Source organism: Balaenoptera borealis (assembly GCF_965194805.1).
Source record: "Balaenoptera borealis genome assembly, chromosome: 15".
Lineage (NCBI taxonomy): Eukaryota > Metazoa > Chordata > Mammalia > Artiodactyla > Balaenopteridae > Balaenoptera > Balaenoptera borealis.
In genome coordinates, this window is record NC_138871.1 from 4,290,734 (window position 1) to 4,313,446 (window position 22,713).

General features: G+C 40.8%; 1 protein-coding gene across 9 annotated transcripts in view; it reads right to left on the bottom strand.

Annotated features, from left to right (window-relative positions):
* Positions 1–22,713, bottom strand: part of TMEM182 (transmembrane protein 182) — a 464,198-nt gene that overhangs the window by 214,287 nt on the left and 227,198 nt on the right. For all 9 annotated transcript variants that reach the window (XR_014234936.1, XR_014234937.1, XR_014234938.1 and 6 more), the window contains exon 5: positions 20,196–20,320. The gene's annotated coding sequence lies outside the window, so the exon portion shown is untranslated. The remainder of the gene's footprint in view (positions 1–20,195; positions 20,321–22,713) is intronic.

Sequence of the window (22,713 nt, forward strand, 5' to 3'; positions counted from 1 at the left end):
GTATATTTTTGCTCTATCAGCATGCAATCTCCAAGCCTGCAATATTTAAAAACAGTACTCATGGCACAGGATGCCACATATTAACTTTGGGGCAAATATAGCTTTTAGAATAATGTTTTGAAAGCAGCCCCCTGTAAATATAAGGTGGTATAGCACCATATGGAGACTGGGTTTCTGACATATGGCTTGAATTAACAAGTTTAAAACTGTTAGGATCAGTTTTTCTTTCACTGAAGGCAAAACCACAAGATTCAGAAGTGAAATGTGCTCCAGTCGCTGATACAAAGGCTCACCAAACGCTGAGCCTCTTGGGCTAGAATTTTTTGTTGGCAGTAAGTACAAATTATCAATAGTAAGACAAGTTGTAACATGACGAGGAATCACAAGGCTGCCGAGGCTTAGAATTTCACTTCAAATGGTGCTTGCGTGGGCCGACACCACACTCTCTAGCAAAGGACATTGCCTCTTGAAGTGGCTTTTGAATTATGATTATTACATCCTCAAAATAAATTGTTTTCCTGGGTTGATATAAAAGATATTTGAAAAGACAAACTTGAGTGACAGATGGAAATGGCCCAGGGTGCCGTGTCTTCTGATCTCTCCTAATTGAACCTTTGTAGGATGAATTGAACAGGAGCAGTTCAAAGATCCGGGGTCCGTATTACACAAATATTGTTTCATTTAATCAAAACTGTCTTTGAAGTATGGCCCCTGTGGGCCACCTGTAGCTTTGAAATTTAAGGTCATATAAAAGCTTTAGTAATGCTGGAGAGGACAGTACACAGCTACAATAAGCAGCTGGACAAAAAAAAAAAAAAAAAAAGATCAAGATGGGAATGAAGGCGGTTTTCATATTCATGTTTCCTTTTATTGCCCTTTTATTTTCTTCAGTGAGCAGAGCTCTCCAAATTTGTGAAGAAAAGCATTACTACGTTCAAACATCCACAGGGCTGATTGTCACCATTGGAAATGTGTTTGTTTGCAGTGCCGCATCTAAACCATAATTATTCCAAGCTTTGAAATATCTGTTCAGTGTTAAGTTGAGCCCAGCTCATCTGAGTTCACTCGCTCCGTCTGCAACTCCCTGTAGGAAGAACATTACAAATTGTCTCTCTCAATTTGTAGCAAGAGTAAGGTTTCCTTTTAGAACTTGATTGGAGTGGCATCAAATATATTTGTAGCCGGAATGGGAAACGCCTACAAAGAAAGAATATTCTCCTAATTGGGGGAAATGCCATTGTAATAATACTTAATAACAATAACACAGTTTGCAAAGCACTAGTATGTACACTACCACCACTGAATCCATAGAGCAGTCTAGGAGACAGTGGGCCTTCTTCCCATTTTATAGACCAAAAAAAAACTCACGACTCCGAAAACTTAAGTGATTTGCCTAATAGATCTCAGCTAGTCAGCGCCAGAAGGTGGACTTGAACTTGGCACTTAAACTTCAGGCTCTGAGCTCTGTCCATCATATCCCTTGAACAGGCTGGTCTCTCCAGGGTGGGAGCACTGCCTGCCCTTGCTGTGGAGCTCTCACCTGGAACAGGAGGGAGATGCATTTCAGGCCCCGTGCAAGCTGGTCCTCGGGATGGAGGACACGTTCCATCGTCTCAGTTGTCCCCTCCTCTGGCTGCCTGGCTGCTGTGGGAAGGCAGGTAGGGGAACAGGGGCAATGGGGTGGTTCAGCCACGTGAAAACTTCGGAGCGTCCCGGGGTCTTGCTTTATTCAGCAGTAGGGCACTAACCATGTTCAAAAAATTTTTTCAAGTGAATTCATTTTCTGGCTATAAACACACATATAGGCCTTTCTTCTGGAAAAGCCTTCTAAGTCATACTTCCACAAGGTCTGTGCCCCTTTTTTCTCTACAGTCTTCTGGGTCAGATCGCAACTGCACATGATTCCTCTCGATCCCAAGACCCTGGTCTTCCATAAATACCTTTAAATGTATGGAGGCCTATAGTGAATCTGGTAATGATTATTATATTTTTCCAAACATTTGTTTCTGCCCTTATACAAATTTTTGGCCTAGCTAGAGAAATTCCACTTAATCCTTTAGTTTACAAAAATCAGGAGAGAATCAGAGAGCAGAGAGCCATCTAGGGACCATCTGGTCCAACCCAGTTATGTCATAAATGAGAAAACTGAGGCTCAGAAAGGCTAAGTGACTTGCAAAAAAAAAAAAAAAAATCACAGAACTGCAGGGGCAAGCACCCAGGCCCCGACTCCCTGATTCCAGGACCTTCTTAGTCAAATGATACTTCCTGAGTGTTCTCTACTAAAGCAAAAAAACAGACAAAAAGTACAAGATTTCAGGCCTTTCAACCCATCGCTCGCCTGCCATGTTTTATTTATTCTTCTTAGCATAACCACCTCCTGACCTAGTACACATTAATTGTCCATTATTCGTCTCTCCTCCAGGAGAATATAATCAGTGGTGTGCTGTGTAGATGATTAACAAGCAGCTCTCTGAACAGAAGGAAACCAATGTGACTCGTAGCATTTGCTGATCTCTGAGGTGTCAACCCGCCCACCGTGGCTGATTCCAGGCTCCCGGCGGAATGGACACAGACTCGGAAAGAGATGGCGTGCAGCTGGCCCAGGTGACCTAGAGCAGCCCGGCCCAGAGCGCTCCTGAGACCAGGAGTTACAAACCCTCTGGCTTCTCCCCCATGTCTGCAACAGAGACTGACACATATTGGCGGCTCAGTCTGTACCCATGGGACTGCCTTACAGGGGTCACAGAGACTAGTTTTCTGGAAATTGTGGGAATTCTGCTGCCTCTGTGCTCCTCCTACCATGCAAGGCAGCTGCACCTCTTTTCTGGGGAGAATGTGTACTTCCCCAGCTTCCCTGTTTCTGGTTGATGGACATTGGCCACATTCTGTTTTAACTTAACCTTTAAATGGAAGGAAGCATAAATGGTTGTTTCAGGTGAAATTGTAAATGCAGACGGGGAAAAACTGCATTATCATAATGAGACTCTGGTGTTTGGGAACATTGCAATAATAATATGATTCTTTGGCTGTTTTTTTTTTTTTTTTTTTTAAACGCTTGGAATGACTTCATTCATTCCCTCCTTTGGGAATGCAGGTCAAGCCCCTGGCAGGCATTTTCACAGCATCTCCCTCTCTGCAGCCTCCTTCCAGGAGCTACTTGCAGAGGCTTGAAGCCATTGTGAATCGGGGCCTTTGTAGCGGGATAATGTAGCCCATTATGACTGGAGTTGTATGCTTTAATAATGAGAAAAGGAAATCCCGGTTCCGCTCCGGTAATTAGCATAACTGGAACTTAAGTCAAAACCAAATATGGGGAGGTCTTCGCTCCACCATATATTTTTGACATTTTTATCTGCAAAATGCTTTGTAGGAAACATGGCCATCATGAAGCACATGTCCAAGAATTTTGATGAACCTAAAGTCAAAACATTCATGATGTGTCGGAGTAGAGAGGCATCTTCAAATACGGAGTTTCTTTCTCAAAGGGTAGTATGTTTTTAAACATAAATTATGGTATGTTCCATAGAGAATTCCAACAAATGACCAACGGGATGCAACAGAAACAGAAATCTATATTATCTCACACACAAATATATACACGTTTCATGCATGTTTTATAGGATTGATCAGAGTCTCGGCCTTTTCTCACTATGGCATGTAATGTAATTCCTATTCAGTTTCACACAGACAGTGAAAATCAATGAGACATTTAGCTCAAGGAGTTTCTGGACTGGAAAGGTCAAATAGTCCACTGGACATTTATACATTTAGGAATTTCAGGGAACTGAGCTCTTTCAGAAATTCATATGTTCTAGAACGTTATTCCAGGTCATACATTTAATTTCAAGGGAGTGATTTAAGAGGAAACAACTTTAACCATGGAAAAGTCTTAAAAAATAGAAAATCCAGCAAGGAGTGGCTCAGTGTCAGGGCGCCTTGAATACCTAAACTCTCACTGACACACTCCTTGGGGCAGGCGCTCAGACTCTTCCATTTTCTGTCTGCCTCTGCCTCCGCCCACCCCCTCCCTACCACCCCACTGCATACAGTGAGCACTCAATGTGTGCACACTGGCTCGGATGAGAGGGAATGATTTCAATGGGCTCAACCAGCTAGTCAAAAGCTAACCCCCGTGATTCATAACGGTATTGATGAGAGTAGACTTCATTTTGGGTTGATTCTTTAGGGAAAACGTCCATCTTTCTTTACAAGCTCTCTGACTTCATCTGTATTAGCAATGTTGACTTAGAACAGAACATTTTAGACAGTTTGGTTCTTCAAAGCCAGCCCAACTCGGTTGCCTAATTCGGTTCCAATGGAAAATGTAATATTCATATTTTCCTTATCCCTCGAATGAATATCTTGGGCAAAGTCTAGACCATTAAATGAGGAAAGTGATGGAAATACTGCCACAGAAGAGCATTTTCTTTTTCTATTTACATGAAACTGGCTAATAGCCAGACAGTCTGGTGTTTCACTTAAAACACAGAATCATTTACTGCACAGAGCATAAGCCAGTTGCCTTACCTGAGAGAACCCGTCCCCTTCCAGAGCTGTGCTTTGAAGGAAGTTTATTTCAAGCTTATTCATAACCACCCTGGCAGGGTCATTAGGAGAGTTATGTAAGGCAAGGAGCAGCCTGGTGTTTAATTATCAATCCGTCAAAACACTATTAGCAATCCCCACCTAAAAAGAGCAATGGCTTGTTGAATGTGCTGAATGAAAAATCTTAAAGCAGTAAAAAATAGTTCACAGGCGAGTTTTAAAGCATAGATTATCACGTAACCAGAGTTTAATTCTACAGTTCAGATACTGATGCAAAACAAAACCAAAAACTAAAAGGATTAAAAAAGAAACACTCGAGGTTTTCTTATGAAAAACACGAAGACTAAATATCGTATCAAGAACTGCACTCTCTTCTTTTCAAATGTATGGGTCTAGGGAGCTCCAAGAAATTTTATTTAAAAAGGATGACGCCATGAACGAGGGAAATATTTGACATTTTCTGGAATTTCTGCAACTTAAGAAGCTGTTTTGTGAGGAACAAGTGTTGTCAGTAAACAAGGCAGCCCGGGGCCACCGTTTTCTACCTTGACGACTTCTGCTTGCCCTGGCTGGTATGCTTTTTTAATTTCTGGAAGCTGCAATTTGAGAAGTTTCAAAGCAAACAAAGTAAAGGTTAGTCCTAAAGGGGATGTATTTAGCCTAAAAATAAATGAGCTTTCATAACTCAGGTGAAGTTTCTCTCTCTCTCACTCTCCCCCCACCCCCCTTCTGTCTGTCTCAGGCAAACAGCTATATTAATAGTCATCTCATAACCACAGCATTTTGCTAACAGTCACAGAGCTATATTTAAATTCAGGGCGCTGCTGCCATGAATTCGACAGTATCTTTATAATCTTGTCTTTAAAATACTTGCTTTTGCCCAGCGTCTTTGATCCCTTAGTGACCGCAGAGATCTTGCTGCCATCCCCTCCTCCTTCCCCACCCTGCTGGAGAGGCTGCAGGTGGGCGTGGCCAGAGCTGACCCCTGCCCTTGGGCGTACAGGAAGCATACCCAAGGGTCTGGGGCCCAAACTTATCTGCTTTGCTCCCAGGTGACCTGCTTTGGAGGAGTCCTGCTTTGTTTTAACCCAACACTTAAAATGCACAAGGGTTTTCAGGAAGGGGTCCGAGGTGTTGACCCAGGGCGGTTCAAGTCCTTCCTGGCTTTCGGTGTCCATGGCGACCTCCAACCTGCCACCAACCACACATCCATTCACTGCAAGATAATTATGCAAATATATACTAACTAGGTTTAGTTCCCTACTTAGACTTCCTTCCCACTCCTAGCTCCCTAGCACGGGTGCTGACAGTGTTTTGGAAGAGTTACTAAATAGCTGGAAGGCTTTCTGAATATATCTATCCCGGCCTGTCAAAGCTAGAACAGCGACGGTCCATCTGGGCCTGGAAGACAATTTCCATGGTGTAAAATACTCTTTCAATTCTTTCCTACCAGAGACGACCAGCTGGTGCTGCAATGAGACAGCCAAATCCACTGTGTGTAGACCTCCGCTCCAAGCTAAAGAGTGGCCTGGGATGACCCTGAAGTCGCATCTTTGGAGCAGTGAGCAAAAGCCATCGCAAGGGGAGAAGGCAGTTCCTGGGTTGGTGTCACCGTCTCGGGCTGAGGCCGCAGAAGGCGACTCCAGAAGGATAGCCAAAGCTCTTGAGCAATTGATAAAAATATGTTTTTCTTTCCACTCTCTGGATATTAAGCATAGGAAGGGATTTGGGGGAAAAGAGCCTGAAGTTTTTCGAACAAATGCCTCACTTTTTGAGTGTCTATCTTAGCCAGAAGCCCTTTCTGGCACTTTCCTGTTGTGTGATTGTATATACCATTTTAAAATCATAAACAGCGTTTGAATTTGGATATGTGGGAAGAGTGGAGGAAGTTGGTTCTTTCCCCGGAAGTCCTGAGATTCTGCTTACCCTCCAGTTCTTCCAGAAACATAGTTTGTGAGTGTGTTTCAGTGCCAATCTGGATCTGCAAAGAGTATTAAAAGCCCTGAGGACCTGACATTGACAGGTCCTCAGTAAGGACCTCTGCCTTTGTCCACATTTTACCTTCTGGGAAGGGTGAGAGGTGTGATCCTTTCCTGAACCACCACGGCAGGGCTCAATATTTGGTACACTGTCACAAAGAACAAACCAAATTACCCAGCCGTGGGAGTCACTGAGGCTCAACACCCCTCAGCTCCCGCCTGGAATCAGAGGTGAGGGGCGGGGAAAGCAGGTGTGGCCACGTGGAAGCTGGGGACATTGTTAGTCGGTCAAGTCAGTCAGAAAGGGCAAAAACTAACAGAAAAATAAGTCAGTCTGCTTAGGTGACGCAAATAAGATTCAAAAAGGAGAGAAATTTTCCATGCCACAGTCCAAGGGAAAGTCATCACATCATCCCAGGGGCAAAGAATTCTCAGAGACCTTGAAGGGGCAGCTCTGAAGTCCACGGTCTGCACAACTTCTCTCTAAACTTAAAGTCTCTATTTTGATCAGGGCTAGTGCAGGAGATGGCATGCTGCAGGAGGTGAGCTGATGAATGCCCTGGCTGGGCCCTGTCTCCACAATTCTTGATGTCTGGGTACCTCTGCGTGGTGTTCCTGGGAGGAGGGGCCTTTAGAGACAGCAGCACCCCAGCCTCCATGGCATCTGGTTAGGCAGCCCCATCACGATGTCACTACAGTCGGGAGAAGAGTATCCAAACAATATATCCTGGTTTAATCATGCGCTTGGCCAGTTTGGATAGCACTTTGATCTCTCCCAGTGTGGCCAGTGACTTTCTTACCACTCTTGGGGAGGTAGAACAGGGTCCAGCATGTGCACACGAGAACCCTGCTGTTGGGATGCCACAGGGGAAGAGAACCTTGGCTGGATTTGCTTCTGTGCTCGTGCCAAGATTATAGAGAGACACAGGAGGGATTGACAATGTCCATAACGTTACAAAGTCCCTGATGATCGTGGTGGTGAGACCAGGATGGAGGACAGGGATTGGGCGGCTCAAGCTAGTGATGCTTGTGGACATGGGGGCATCACCTGTCACTGAGAGCCCACCTGCTTGTTCACATAGAGTCAAGAGTGGTCCTTGCTTCTAAAAGTGAGTTTAAGGGAAGGATGTTCCATCATGCACAGTAACAGCGCTGACATCCCCAAAGCAATGTATATTGGAGATCAGGCTGCCTAATAAAAGACTTGCCAGGTAACCACACCCCAGGTCTGCATGGATTCTCATAGAAGCCTGGGACACAGGGTTAAAATGGTGCCAGGATAAATTGAAACAATGAGATGTCACTACATACCAACCAACACTGCTAAAACTAAAGGATGACAATACCAAGTGAGAGTGAGAATGATGAGCAACTGAAATCCTCATACACCCACCTGGGAGTGGTGGTATCAAGACTTTGGAAAGCTGTTCAGTGTTAATCTACTGAGGTTGAGACCCAGCAACTCCATTCGTGTGTACATAACCCACAGAAATGCCTGAACACCCCCATTAAGAGAGAGGTATACAAATACCCACAGCTGTGTTATTCACAATAGCCCAAAATATGGAAAAACAAATGAACAAATGATTGCCATGATTATCAAAATGGATAAATAAATTATAAAATATTCAAAGAGCGACCAACTATCCCAATTTGCCCAAGACTGAAGACTCTCTAGGAACATAGCACTTTCAGTACTAAAACAGGATGGTTCAGGTTTTGGGGTACAGCACGTAAGAAGCTTAGAAGTTGTCACTCCATCCTAACAAGTAAAAAGCAGAACAAACTGAAAAATCAACAACTCTTTTAAGAACAGTCATATAAGTGAGGTTACAGGGCAAACCACTGTCCCAAAATTGGAAAGACATACAGGCAAATACAAAGAATTATAACTTACTAGAGCAGGAACCAATGAGTTGAAATCTTCACAGGAACCAGAGAACTGTACTTGACAAATTGCTGGAGGCCCAGTGTGGACAGATCTGAGAGTTAAAAACTCTAGGGGGACCCAGTCATACCAGGGCCCCATGTTTTTTGTGAGTTTTATCTCTAGGAACTCTATAAGATCCTCAAAGTGAATACTGGAGAAAAAATCCCCTCATGCTTCCTACAGGGGAAGGGGAAAAGGAACCATTCTGAAATAAATCAGAGTATCTCTTCTTCCTAGCAAGGCTTGCCCTCAGGAGAAACTTTACCTGATGGGGTTTTCTCAGAGCCTAAATGACGTGGGAGAAGGGAAATACTCAACTCCAGACTTCTTAAGCCATCGTGTTACACTTAACAGAGATGGGGGCTTGGGGGGGATGAAAAACTCTTGTGAAGATTAGGGTCCAGTGGTACAGACTCATTAAAAGACTGAGACCTAACCATAGGACTGTAAAACACTTCCCCACACCCCACACCTTACCACTACTACTTACTATACTACATTAATAAGGTGTATTTATTACAGTTCCCTTTATGCAGTAGATCATAGCCACCTTTCAATAAAAAATCATAAGGCATATCAAAAGGCAAAAAATACAGTTTGAAGAGACTGAATATGTATCAAAACTAAAGTCAGATATGGCAGGAATGTTGGAACTATCAGATGGGGGATTTTTAAAAACTATGATTAATATGCTAAGGGCAGAAAACATGCAAGAACAGATGGATAATGTAAGCAGAGAGATGGAAATTCTAAGAAAGAGTCAAAAAGAAATGGTAGCGATAAAAAAACACTGTAATAAAGACCATTTTTGACAGGCTCATAAGTAGATTGGACACAGCTGAGAAAAGAATCTCTGGGCTTGAGAGTATGACAATAGATGATTCCAAAGCTCAAGAGAAACAGAAAAAAAGACTGAAATTAAGAAAAAAACAGACTATCAAGGAATTCTGGGACAACTACAAAGAAATAACATGGGCATAATGGGGACACCAAAAAAAAAAAAAAAAAAGAAAGAGAGATAGGAATAGAAGCAATATTTGAAGAAATAATGACTAAGAATTTTCCCCAAATTAATGTCAGACACCAAACCACAGATGCAGGAAGCTCAGAGAACACCAAGTAGGGTATATGCCAAAAAATTACATCTAGGCATATCAAATTCACATTTCAGAGAATTAAAAATAAAGAAAAAATTTGGGCAGAGACCAGAAGGTAAAAACAAACAAACAAACAAACAAACAAAAACCAACTTTACCTATACAGAAGCAAAGATAAGAATTACACCCAACTTCTCCTCAGAAACCATTCAAATAAAAGGAGAGTGGAGTGAAATATTTAAAGTGTTGTGAGAAGAAAACCACCAACCTAGAATTCTATACCCTGAGAAATTATTCTTCGAAGGGAATGGGAAATAAAGACTTTCACAAACAAAAACTGAGGGAATTTGTTGCCAGTAGACCTGTCTTGCAAAAAAATTAAATGATTAAGAAAAGGAACTTGTATCTAAATGAAGAAAGAAAGAGCATCAGATAATGAATAAATGAAGATAAAGTATAAACTTTTATTTTTCTTATTCTTAATAGACATGAAGATAACAGTTTATTCCAAATAAAAATAGCAATAATGTTGTCAATTATCCTTACATATATGAATATATATGTACATATAAAAGTACATATATACACGTACATATATATGTACTTATTTAAAAGTATACATATATTATTATCTATGATTATATATAAGTGAAATAAATGACAGCAATGATACAAGGGAAAGGATAAAAGAAGTAGGAGTATTTTGTTTTTATAAGGTACTTGCACTATCATGAGGCAGTATACTATTTCTTTTTTAAAGTGAACTTGGATTAGTCATAAATGTATATTGCAAACTCTAGGGCAGCCATTTAAAAAAGTTTTTTAAAAGTATAATTGATATGATAAGAAAGAAGAGAATATGGAATCATATACCATGCTCAATTAAAACTACCAAAGGCAGGAAAAGTGTGGAAGAGAAAAATAGAAATGAAGAACGAGGGCAACAAAGAGAAGACAGTAACAAATACAGTAGATATTAATCCAATTATATCAGTAATTACTTTAAGAAAATGTACCAATTGAAAGAGATTGTCTAAGTGTATCAAAAAATAAGATCCAACTATATGTCTTCAAGAAACCCACTTTAAATATAAAGAAGCATATAGATTAAAAGTAAAGAAAAAAGAAAGATATAACATGTTAACACTAATCAACAGAAAGCAGGAGTAGCTATATTAATTTCAGACATAGCAGATTTCAGAGCAAGGAAAGTTATCAGGGATAAATAGGACTGTATCATAATGATAAATGGTCAATATTCCAAGAAGATATAACAATCCTTAATGGGTATTCAACTAACAACAGAACATTGAAGTGCATGAGGCAAAAATTGAAAAGCTGAGAGAACTTCAAAGAGAAATAGGTAAATCAAATATTATATGTGGAGACTTTAACATCCTCCTATCAGAAATTGACAGATCCAGCAGGCAGAAAAATCAGTAAGGATGTATTGAACTCAACAGCACCATCAAACAACTGGATATAATTGACACCTAGATACATCATATGTCTTCCAACAACAGTAGACTATACATTCTTCCTAAGTTTACATGGAACACTCAACAAGATGAACCACATTCTGGGCCATAAAACACATCTTAAAAGATTAGAAATCATACAATGTCAAATTTCACACCACAGTGGAATTAAACTAGATATCAATAGCAGAAAGATGCCTAGAAAATTCCTGAATACTTGGAGATTAAATAATACACTTCTAAATAACACATGAGTCAAAGAAGAAGTCTCCAGAGAAATTTAAAATTAGTTTGGACTAAATGAAAACAAAAATACAACTTACCAAAATGTGTGGAATGCAACAAATGCAGTGTTTAGAGGAAAATTTATAGCATTGAATGCATATACTAGAAAAGAAGAAAGATCTAAAACCAATAATTGAAATTTCCACCTTAGAAAACTAGAAAAAATTACAAATTAAATTCAAATTAGCAGAAGAAAAGAAATAATAAAAATTAGGGCAGAAATCAATGAAATTGAAAACAGGAAATCAATACAGAAAGTCAACAAAACCAAAAGCTGGTTTTTTGAAAAGATCAATAAAATCAACGTCTCTAGCCAAGTTAATTAGGAAAAAAGATAGAAGACAAGTTACTAATATTAGAAATGAAAGAGGGGACTACATTTCCTATGGACTTGAAAAAGATAATCAAGAAATATTATGAACAACTCTATGCCCACAAATGTGATAATCTAACGAATGGTCCAATTTCTTGAAAGGCACAATATGTCAGAACTCACACAAGAAGAAATAGACAAACTGAATAGGCCTATATCTATTAAATAAATTGAATCAACAATAACTTTCCAAAAGAGAAAGCACCAGGCCCAGACATGTTCACTGGTGAATTCTATCAAACATTAACAAAGAAATTATACCAGTTCTCTACAATCTCTTGCAGAAGATAGAAGCAGAGAGAATACTTCCCAACACACTCTATGAGACCAGCATTGCCCTAATATCAAAATCTAATATCAAAATAGAAAAATAATACAAGAAAACTAAAGCTCAATTTCTCTCATGAGCATAGATATAAAAGTTCACAAATCAAATTCAACAATGAATAAAAAGAATTATACAGCATGACCAAATGGGATTTTTCCCTGTTATACTGCTTCAACATCCAAAAATCAATTCATGTAATCCAACACATCTATAGACTAAAGAAGAAAAATCACATGATCATATCCAAAGATGCAGAAAAAACATTTGACAAAATTCAACACCCATTCATGATAAAAACTGTCAGCAGGAAACTAGAAGTTTTTCTGCTAAGATCAGGAACAACTGAAAGACGTCCTTTCTTACCACTGATTTTCAACATTGTACTTGAAGACCTAGCTAATACAATAAAACATTAAAATGAAATATAAGGTCTATATATTGGGGAGGAAGAAACAGAACTGTCTTTGATCAGAGACAACATGATCATCTATGTAGAAAATCTGAAGGAATCAAGAAAAAACTCTGGAACTAGTAAGTAATTATAGCAATGCTGTAGGGTACAAGGTTAATGTAAAAATCCAACTGCTTTCCTATATACTAGCAATGAACAAATGCAAATGCAAATACACATAAGGCATACACTGGGTATATTGAGGGTTCAGTTCCAGACCACCACAATAAAGCAAATACTGCAGTAAAGCAAGTCACAAAATTTGTTGGTTTCCCAGTGCATATAAAAGTTATGTTTACACTCTACTGTAGTCTACTAAGTGTGCAATAGCATTATGTCTAAAAAGACAATGTATTCAGTACAAAACATACCTTAATTAAAAACATATTTTATTGCTAAAAAATGCTAACCATCATCTGAACCTTCACCAAAGTCACGGTAGTAACATCAAAGATCACTGATCATAGGTCACCATAACAAATATAATAATAATTAAAAAATTGAAATATTGTGAGAATTACCAAAATGTGACACAGAGACATGAAGTGAGAAAATGCTGTTGGAAAAATGGTGCCTATAGACTTAATTGATGGAGGGTTGCCACAAACCTTCAATTTGTAAAAAATGCAGTATCTATGAAGCACAATAAAGCAAAGTGCAATAAAATAAGGTATGCCTCATTACATTAGCACCCCAAAAATGAAACATTTAGGTATAAATCTAACGAAATATGTGTAAGATCCACACAAAGGAAACTACAAAACTGATGAAAGATATCAAAGAAAAACTAAAGTGGAGAGATATTCCACGTTCCCAGATAGGGAGACTCAATATTTATTGTCAAGATTGTGGTTCTTCCTAACTTGACCTATAGATTCAATGTAAACCCAATCAAAATCCCAGCAGTTTATTTTGTGGATCTTGTCAAACTGATTCAAAAGTTTATATGGAAAGGCAGAAGACCCAGAATAGCCAAAACGATATTGAAGAACAAGTTGGAGGACTAAGGCTAACGGACATCAAGACTTACTATAAAGCTACAGTAATCAAGAGTGTGGTATTAGAGAAATAACGGACAGTAGATAAATAGAACAGAATATAGAGTGCCAAAATTGACCCACATAAACACAATGAATTAATCTTACACAAAGTAGCAAAGGCAACACAATAGCACAAACATGGCATTTTCAAAAAACAATACTGGAACCACTGGAAATCCACATGTAAAAAATGAATCTAGACACTGACTTTATATCTTTCACAAAAACTAACTAAAAATGGATCATAAGCCTTTGTGTAAAATGCAAAACTATAAAATTCCTAGAAGATAACATAGGAGAAATCTTGGATATGACGATGATTTTAAATACAACATCAAAGGTACAATCCATGAAAGAAAAAAATAAACTGGACTTCATTAAAATTAAAAACTTCTGCAAAAGTCAATGTCAAAAGAATATGAAGATAAACCACAGACTGGGAGAAAATATTTGCAAAAGACACATCGGATAAAGGGCTTATCCAAAATATTCTTAGAACTCTTAAAACTCAACAATAAGAAAATGAACAACTCAGTTTAAAATGGGCAAAATACCCAGATGGACACTTCATCAAAGAAAACTTACAGACAGCAAGTAAGCAAATGAGAAGACATTCAACATCTTATGCCACTATTAAATTGCAACTTAAAACAACGAGATACTGCTACACACCTATTAGTATGGCCAAAATCCAAAACTCTGACAATACTAAATGTTGATGAGGATGTGGAGCAACAGGAACGCTCATGGGTGAATCTCATAACCATACTGTTGACTGAAAGAAGTGAGACACAGAACAGTACACTCTGTATGATCCATTAATATAATGTTTTTAAAGCAGGGAGAATTAAATTACTGTGATTTGAGGAACTTCCCTGCCGGTCCAGTGGTTAGAACTCAGCGCTTTCACTGCTGTGGCCCTGGGTTCAATCCCCGTCAGGGAACTAAGATCCGCAAGCCACGTGATGCAGCCAAAAAATAATAATGATAATGTGGTTTGAGATACATACAAACTACAAAGAAGAGCAGGGAAGATTACCTAGAAGAGAGTGGTTACCCTTTCCTTGGGTGGCCCTGGGGTTTCTGGAGTTTGGAACTGAGATGGTTGTTTCACAGCCTTAGCTATATAATAATGCGTTAAGATGTATTAGTGATTATTTTACTATTCTGTTTTTGTGTTATCCAGTTGACCCTGAACACCATGGGGGTTAGGAGTGCTGACCCTCCCTTTAGTCTAAAATCCAACTATAATTTACAGTTGACCCTCCATATCCATGGTTCCACATTCATGGATTCAACAAATTGAGGACTGTGTAGTATTTACTATTAAAAAAAAAAAAATCCATGCATAAATGGACCTGCTCAGTTCAAACTCATGTTGTTCAAGAGTCAACTGTATCTCCCAATTTTAAAAGGTCAAAACAAAGGAGTAGGAGGAAGAAAGTAGCATCACATCTCAGCAACAAAGCTCTTTTCCTTATTTATTCTAGAGAGTAAGGATTAGAGCAGAAACTGCAGAGATTTTTGAGTCAGAATACCTGGTTCAAACTCTGTTTTTGCCATTTTTTAAACTCTGTGGCCTTGGAAAAGTTGTTAAATAGATCTCAGGCCTGTTTCTTCCTATTTGGGGACAAATAATAATAGAAGCTCCATTTTACGGAGGACATAACTACACTATGTGTTTGGTGCTTTACTTAAATCCTGGGTGTCATCTAACATGGGGACAATAATATCTACTTCACAAAGCTGTTATGAGGGTAGAAAGAGACAATGAAAGCGAAGTGCCCAGCAGAGTGGCCGCACACGTTAGAGGAGCAGTGTCAAGTCCCTCCTCTGCTTCCCACCCTGATGGCTTTAGGACTGTTCTCTGCAAACGTAGTCCTCTCACACTGGCAGGAAAACGTCCAGCCCACATTCGATCTCAGAACAATGTGTCCTGCGGGCATCAGAACACACGTGGATGCTCTGGGGCTGTAGAAAGGGAGGGCCCGGCTCCTTCAGCAATGTCTGGTCTCACTTCAAGTTCCTACCCACCTGCCCGCATCCACTTTTACTTCTGAAGAAGGGCAGCAAATCTCAATTTCATCTTCATCAAGAGGGGAGGACCCGAAATAGTTAAATAGAATGGGCCAGATATGAAGTAACAGAAAAGAATGAATGAAAACACCAAGTCCCTGCTATGAATCCCACTGTTTGGAGCAGGACTGCCCCATCACACAGCTTCAAGAAGACCACGACAGCCCTGGATTAGGACACAATGGTAAGGGAAGGAAGCACGGTCCCTTCCTTGAAGGAGCTGGAGGTGTGGTGGGCTCACGCATGAGGAGAGGCAGGCAAACGTAAGCAGGTAGGTAAACATGAGCAGGTCTGACCCCTCCCAAGAAGGCATGCTGGGGGGTCGGCCTTGCACTTGATCACACGGCATCAATTCAGCCACTATTATGAAAACCCTGGAGGGGGTAGAATTGGTGTAAGTACCAAGAGACGTTGACTCTACAGCAGATGCTTTGCTGGACGGTAGCTGAGTTAATTCACTTGGTCCTCATATTGCCCTTATTTAAGAAGTGGAGAAATCGAGGCTCAGAAAGATTAAGTCTGTGCTATTAATGGAATGAAGCAGTAGAACCAGTTTATAGAGTTAGGGTAAAGCACATTTTTTTCTTTCCACCATAACCGGAGAGCTCTTTATTAAGCTATTTATTTATTTATTAAGCCTTCTCCATAGGATGTCATAGGTCAACATTTCCTAAACGGTGTTCCACAACACACCATGTCCCACAAAATGTTAAGATGAAGGGTCTCATTTGGTATTAAAAAACAAAAACAAACAAACAAAAAACTAAATAATTCTTCCTCATATAAGACTTCACACCACTTCAAACATACTCGTATCAATTGTGACCTTCCAGAGAATATTTGCTTCAAATTTATTTTACCACTTAAATCTCTTTATCTCTCTCTCACCTGAGTGTTCCATGGTGCAGAGTTTGGGAAACGCTGCCTAGATTTCCACCTTACATGATTCTCTGCATATTTCCCCCGACACAGAAAATAACAAGAATGGCAATACCTCCCCACAGAGCCTGTAGAAGGAAGCTTCATAAACCCAGCTAGTATCTTCATTGTTGGAGCATAAACCCAAGTGTGTGCTTCCTGAAGAGGCTCGGGGAAAACTCCTGCCCTTCAGCAAACACCACCAGACTTGTTTTTTGCTTTGTCTGTTTGTCTCTTAGAGGAACTCAGAACCTTACCTAAGATTATACTCCAAGGACAATAGGCTGAGAAACAAACTGATGCTTAAATCTATAAATAGAAATGACATCTCAGTGGCCTCCTTAGTAAAAAGGTTCTTAGATCTGGATGCCCACCAGAATTACTGGCAGAACCTTTAAAACACACAGCCCACTCCTCTGGTGGGTCCAGTGCAGCTGGTCTGTTTTGTTTTGTTTTGATGTTCCATGGGTCTAGGCCACCGAGCTGTGACCCTCCAATAGAGGAATTCTACTTCACTAATACAAAGACAGAAAAGGAAATGTTTCCAAGTATTGCCTTGACGTTCTTCATTTAAAGCATAATTTCGTAAAGAAGTTGGGTATACCCGGATGCATAAGAACAGAGAATTTATTGAATAAAATATGGTACATCCTCACCTTCCCAGTTCCCGGAAGAGCTCCCCTCCCCACTTCCTGCTCTAAGTCACCCCTCTCCTTCGCTTATGGGAAAACTCAGAGATGAAATCCACCACTTCTCCACCTTTTTGTGGATTTCATCATTTAGAAACCCCTTCCTCTCCCCACAAAACTTGACTCTTAAAGTCACGGCTTTCCTGAGAAAGTTGAGTGCGAGCTCTGAAACTTTTAAGGAGCTGCGGTCTTTTCCTCTCAACCCCTCCCCTGTGTCCTGAGCTTCAGGACTCAGCCTTGGCTTTAGAAGCTACAGGGAAACAGGATGTGAAGAGGACAATGAAAGGACAATCTATTTGCAAAATATTGGATCAGTTACAATTTAAAAAAAACAAAAACAACTTGCTTTTTTCAACCTGTAACTTTACCATCTGCCCACCTGGCCATTTCCTCACGTTGCTAGAAAACTCCAACTCTTCTTTTTCCCGTGTTGCACCAGCACAGGGGGCCCAGGTGGGGTCCGTGGTGGAGGGGACTGGCTTGCCCAGCAGGAGCAGGGCTGAGGAGTTGGTCTCCCTCTGCAATTCAGGCCACGAGGAGGGGAGCGGCCAAATCTGGGACGGAGACGTGCAGTCCCATGACCACCCCATGCACGGGGGACAGTGGGTCACCGGGCTCCTGAGGGCAGAAGCAGAGCTCTGGGCACACAGAACAGACACCTGCAGGCGCCTTGAAACCTACCCTCAGTACCGGCATCTGAGTTCAAATGATCTACTTGTTTTGCCCCCAGACACTTATTTTCCTTTTCCTGACTGGGCTGTTTTCATTGTCTCCCTCTTCTTCCAGCTCCAAGATTATACACAGCTTTGTTATCAGAGGGTATGCTTGGAATGTCAGATGCTCTAACCAATCAAATCATTACGCAGTGTAGCTGGGATGTACCTCAAGGGCATAGCAAGACCAATGCCTTCTTTTTCCCGGTGACAGCCAGAGAGGTTATCTGACTCTTCCGGGGGTACACAGCAAGGGAGCAGCAGTACAGAAACTAGAAATCGGGTCTCCTATTGTGTTTCTCCAGTCGCCCTCATGTGTATTCACAGAAGACAAATACACGTTAACATCAAGCAACGCGCAGAATGCCAAATCCGCGCACGCACCCCACACGTTGCTCTCTAGAACCACACATACATGCTTTTCATTATCTGCCTTTAAAAAAAATGTTCATTTCCTTGCTTATCCTCCACAACTGCATGAGCTCAGATAACTAAAAGTTGACTCCGTATCTACATTTTTAAAGCTCTCTTTCTTAGAAGCGTTGCCCATTTTGCAACAAGCCTAAACATATGTGAAAAATGTCATGCTTTATATCATGTGGTGCCTCTGGGAATTTTGTCAAATTATTTCCATTTTTCCACTCGGAGTCCTAATGATCCTAGACACTCACTATGCGAGGGAGAGAAATGCGTGCGCTGCCCCCCTCCCCCTGAAATATTCACACTGGCATGGAGGAAAGGGCTTTCGGGCTCAGTATGCTCTACTCCGATGCATCGCGATCGTCCACGTCCTCTCTTCATACTTGTGACTCTGTTCTTGCTATTATTGCATCTACATCAGCGCCCCGATCATCGGCAGCCTGTCTTTTCTCCTTTGGAACAATCTCTGTTCTCTATACCCAAGCTGCCAACTCTGTGCTTTCATTGTGCTGTTCCCACTGCTACCTTGCTGTCTGTGTATTTGTACCCATGAGTGGGAGCAACTAGCAGGAACTAGAGTACATCCGTTCAGCATCTCCCCCATGGAAACAACAGCAGGCCCCTCGGGTCTCATGTAAGACCTCCATTTACAAAGGGCTCCACTGGGTCCCAAAGGGAAAGGAACGCCTACCAGGACCAATCCGGCGAGGAGAGTGAGAGGCACGTCCTTCCTGTAATGCCAGCATTCTCTTGCTCTGTGGGCATATTCCACACATCTCTGAGCAGGGACAGAAATCAATTCAAACCCTTCCCGGGCTGCAGCAGGTCCCAGGAGGACTGGGGAGCTTGCAGACCTGGTTTACAAACCTTAATTCCCCAGGCATAGGCTCGGTGCTTCTGCTAATTGCCATGCCTGGGTCTGGGGTTGGCTCTAAGACCTGCTTTCAGTTAAATGTCCTGGCTACGCCCCTCACACTGAGGGGCTTTCTTTAGAATTGATTAGAGTGTCCACAAAATAGTTCCCTTAATGCAAAATGTTTCTGTTTTCTCAGGAGAATGAAAGAATCAAAAATCAGATGGAATATTTTAGCAATGGAACAGTCCAAAGACCTCTATTATTTCCCAAATCACAGAAAAGAACTTACTAGGAAAATCATAAATTACATCACTGTGCTGAAATTGCCGAATATTTTGTCATTGGTAAAATAGGATAATGCAAAATTCCCAGGAAGGAATAAGGGGGAACTTGCTAACCCTGAGGTCTTAACACTCTAAGATGCTTGCTTATGCCTCCTCTTAGATTCTGCACAGGGATATGAAACAGCTGCCCACAAGATAAGATTTCAGGGTCTTGGAAGGCCTTGCGGCCGGCAAGGGGAAAATGCAGGAATTCTCTTCCAGCCATTGATGGGAGCCTGAAATTTTACTCTTAGATAGAGATTCAATTTTTTTTTTTTAATTTAAAGATCCATGCTCTGATCAAATGCAAATGAGTCCAAGAGAGTGTAATATTCTCAGCTAGTATTGCTTATTTATACCTTAGAATGAAGGATTTGTCAAAACCTTGCTTTCGAGCAAACTTTGACCAGGGCAGGGGAGGTATCGAGAGAGGGTTTTCAGACTACGTTGGTTGAAGAGGGTGGGCAAAGGTGCTTACAGCCCTGGAGGCTAGAGGCAGAATGGGAAGATACACCAGCACATTGATTTTGAGTCCGCTCGGCCCTGTTCACAATATCCAGAGTTGCGGAGCTCCCCGTCAGTGGAAGTGTTCTAGAACACGCTGGCAAGAATGCCACAAACAGGATTTAAATACCACGCGCAGGGCTGGACTCTATCCAGGCCATCATTACTTTAGCAAACACGGACTGTGTACCTTCTACCAGACGCTGCGACAGGATGCATCCCACATCCTCGTGTCTTCAAACAGCTCATTGTCTATGTCAATAGGTAAATCCCACCAGCTCTGTTCACCAGCATAATTCCTCCTCTTCACGAAGTCTGTGGAGTATAAGAACATTCTTACTTGAGCAGCGATGTTAACTAAAGGCTTTGCCCAAAGTGTTTAAAAGAAGCCAGTTAAGTGGCACAGGGTGCTTCTAACCCCGCCACAGCTGCCAAGGGAGCAGCTCGTCGTCTCTTCCGAGAGCTGCCTGCGCAGAGAGCCTGCAGGACTCCGTGGAAAGGGATCTGATTTGGGATGTGCAGCCGCTGACACATAAAGAAACTGTGTACCTGAGACGTTCAAAGCATCCTCCTAAACAGAATCCCAAAGACCTGTTCCTTAAGAACTATTTAAATAAATGATTTGCAGAACCGGAAAGACAAATATTCACCAGAAGTAATCGGCTTTTCAAAAGTAAGTGATTCAAGGGAAAAATCAAAGTCGAATCCAGCCTCTTTCATTTTATTTACAGCACCATCGAGGGGCTTGTAAATCACCAGTGTTCTCCTGTGCTTCCCACAGCCCACCCATGGGGAGGAGGGGTTGAGGCTCAGCTCAAGCACTGAAGAGGTGCAGGTCTGATCTGAGTAGAACCAATGGATTGTACTTGTCTTTTTTTTTTGCTTAAGAATTTTTCCTTTTCCCATCCTAGTGCTCGTTATTTCCATGTTATCTTCTCTTCCTATGTGAGATCTGAATCTGGCCATATAAGTGAGACAGCCAGGATCATCTTCTGAATGGACAGACCACCAGTGATCAACAGCATTGAGTCAGGTATATTCTTGACTCAGGTACACAAATGTTGGAAGCAAAGCCATTTGATCAAAACTAAATATTACCTGGTCATGATATAACGATATTGGTAATAGAATCATAATAAAGGTAAACCAGAAGTTCATCTTGACACTATTTCTTATAACATATAGGAGTCCCAGTAATAATAACATTGTGTTTTTCAAAGCATTTTCACATACATCATTGACTTTAATCTTCAAGAAAAAAATACTAGGTAGATATATTATCTCTATTTAAAATATGAGCAAACAGAGTCAGAAAGTTTATATTTCTATAACAGATGAGTAGGTAGAAGACCTAAGATTTGAACCAAGTCTTAGGACTCTGATGTTAGCATTCCTTCAGCTAATATATATATGTATAAATGTATATATATATTATATATATTAATGTGTATATATTATATATATTAATGTATATGTATTTTATATATATATATATATACATTCTCTAAAATACTGACTTTTTGACAATATCCAAGAATTTTAATTATGGAACTATAGAAAGTTCTTTCTTTATTCTGTAATTTCATCAGTCTCTCCATTAACAGATATCATACATAGGGCTGATGAGTGGAAGATTCAAAGAAAGCTCAGAGATGTCTTCTACCTTCAAATGAAACAAGTAACACACAAAGGAAAACATAATCTGTGATAGAGTGAAATACTGAGAAGCAAAAGATCAATGAGGATGGCAATTGTTAGGGAAGGCTTAAGAAACAGATTGGATTTGATAAGGAATTTGCCGAAAAGCTCCAAAGGCAGGATAGCGTGGATATGTAGGGAAGGCAGTAGATAATACCTGAGGTCAAGTAGACATTTAGAATTTTACATAGTGCCAGGACTCCAGTCCATAGTATGGTAGGAATTGTGTCCTAGATGGAGACTGGCAAGTAAGTGCCAGATAAACACAATCTGTGGTTTGAGACAAGACTATAATAACAGCAAGCTTCTCGGGGGCTAAAACAGGAAAAGCCAAGGTGGTGACCCACTGGGGTTAAAGGATGACAGTGGTCTGTGGACACCTAGAATAATCTAAGCACAGACGCCCAACCTACTGCAGCCATGCTTGGTCCATACCGTGCCAGTGGGAGCTGGCTCTGAACCTACTGAAATAGTGTACTTGCCCGAGCTTGGCTGAAAACAACAGGTTAGATGGGGTGCCACTGAGTGCCAACCGCTGAGCAGGGTGGGGAAGGCTGGCCTTGGCTGACTGATGGATGACTGAGAAAATTAGAGACAACAACAAAAGTCAGTGATTGTGAAAAATACCACATTTACATGTAACTCAGCTGAGAGGGACCTGGAGACCTTCAATATGGCACCACTAATTGAGAAAAGAGAATTTGTGGCCAATTTCTACATCGTCAGAAGATCTCTGTCTTGTAACATAGTTGAAGGAGCCATGAAGAATCAGAACCAATTATTATCTTCATTATTTTTTTATTATTGCAATATCAATAGTATTATTCAAAATGCACAATAGATTGTATTTATGGAGTGCTGACTCTGTGCAAGCCCAGGGCTGAGCACAGCACACACGGCCTCTCAGTTAAGTACAGTACAACTGAATGCACAGCATCTGTCTCCATCCTATGCATCCAAAGAGTCTTCACTAAGGAGGGTGAGAACCAGCGTTCTTACCCCACTGTGTC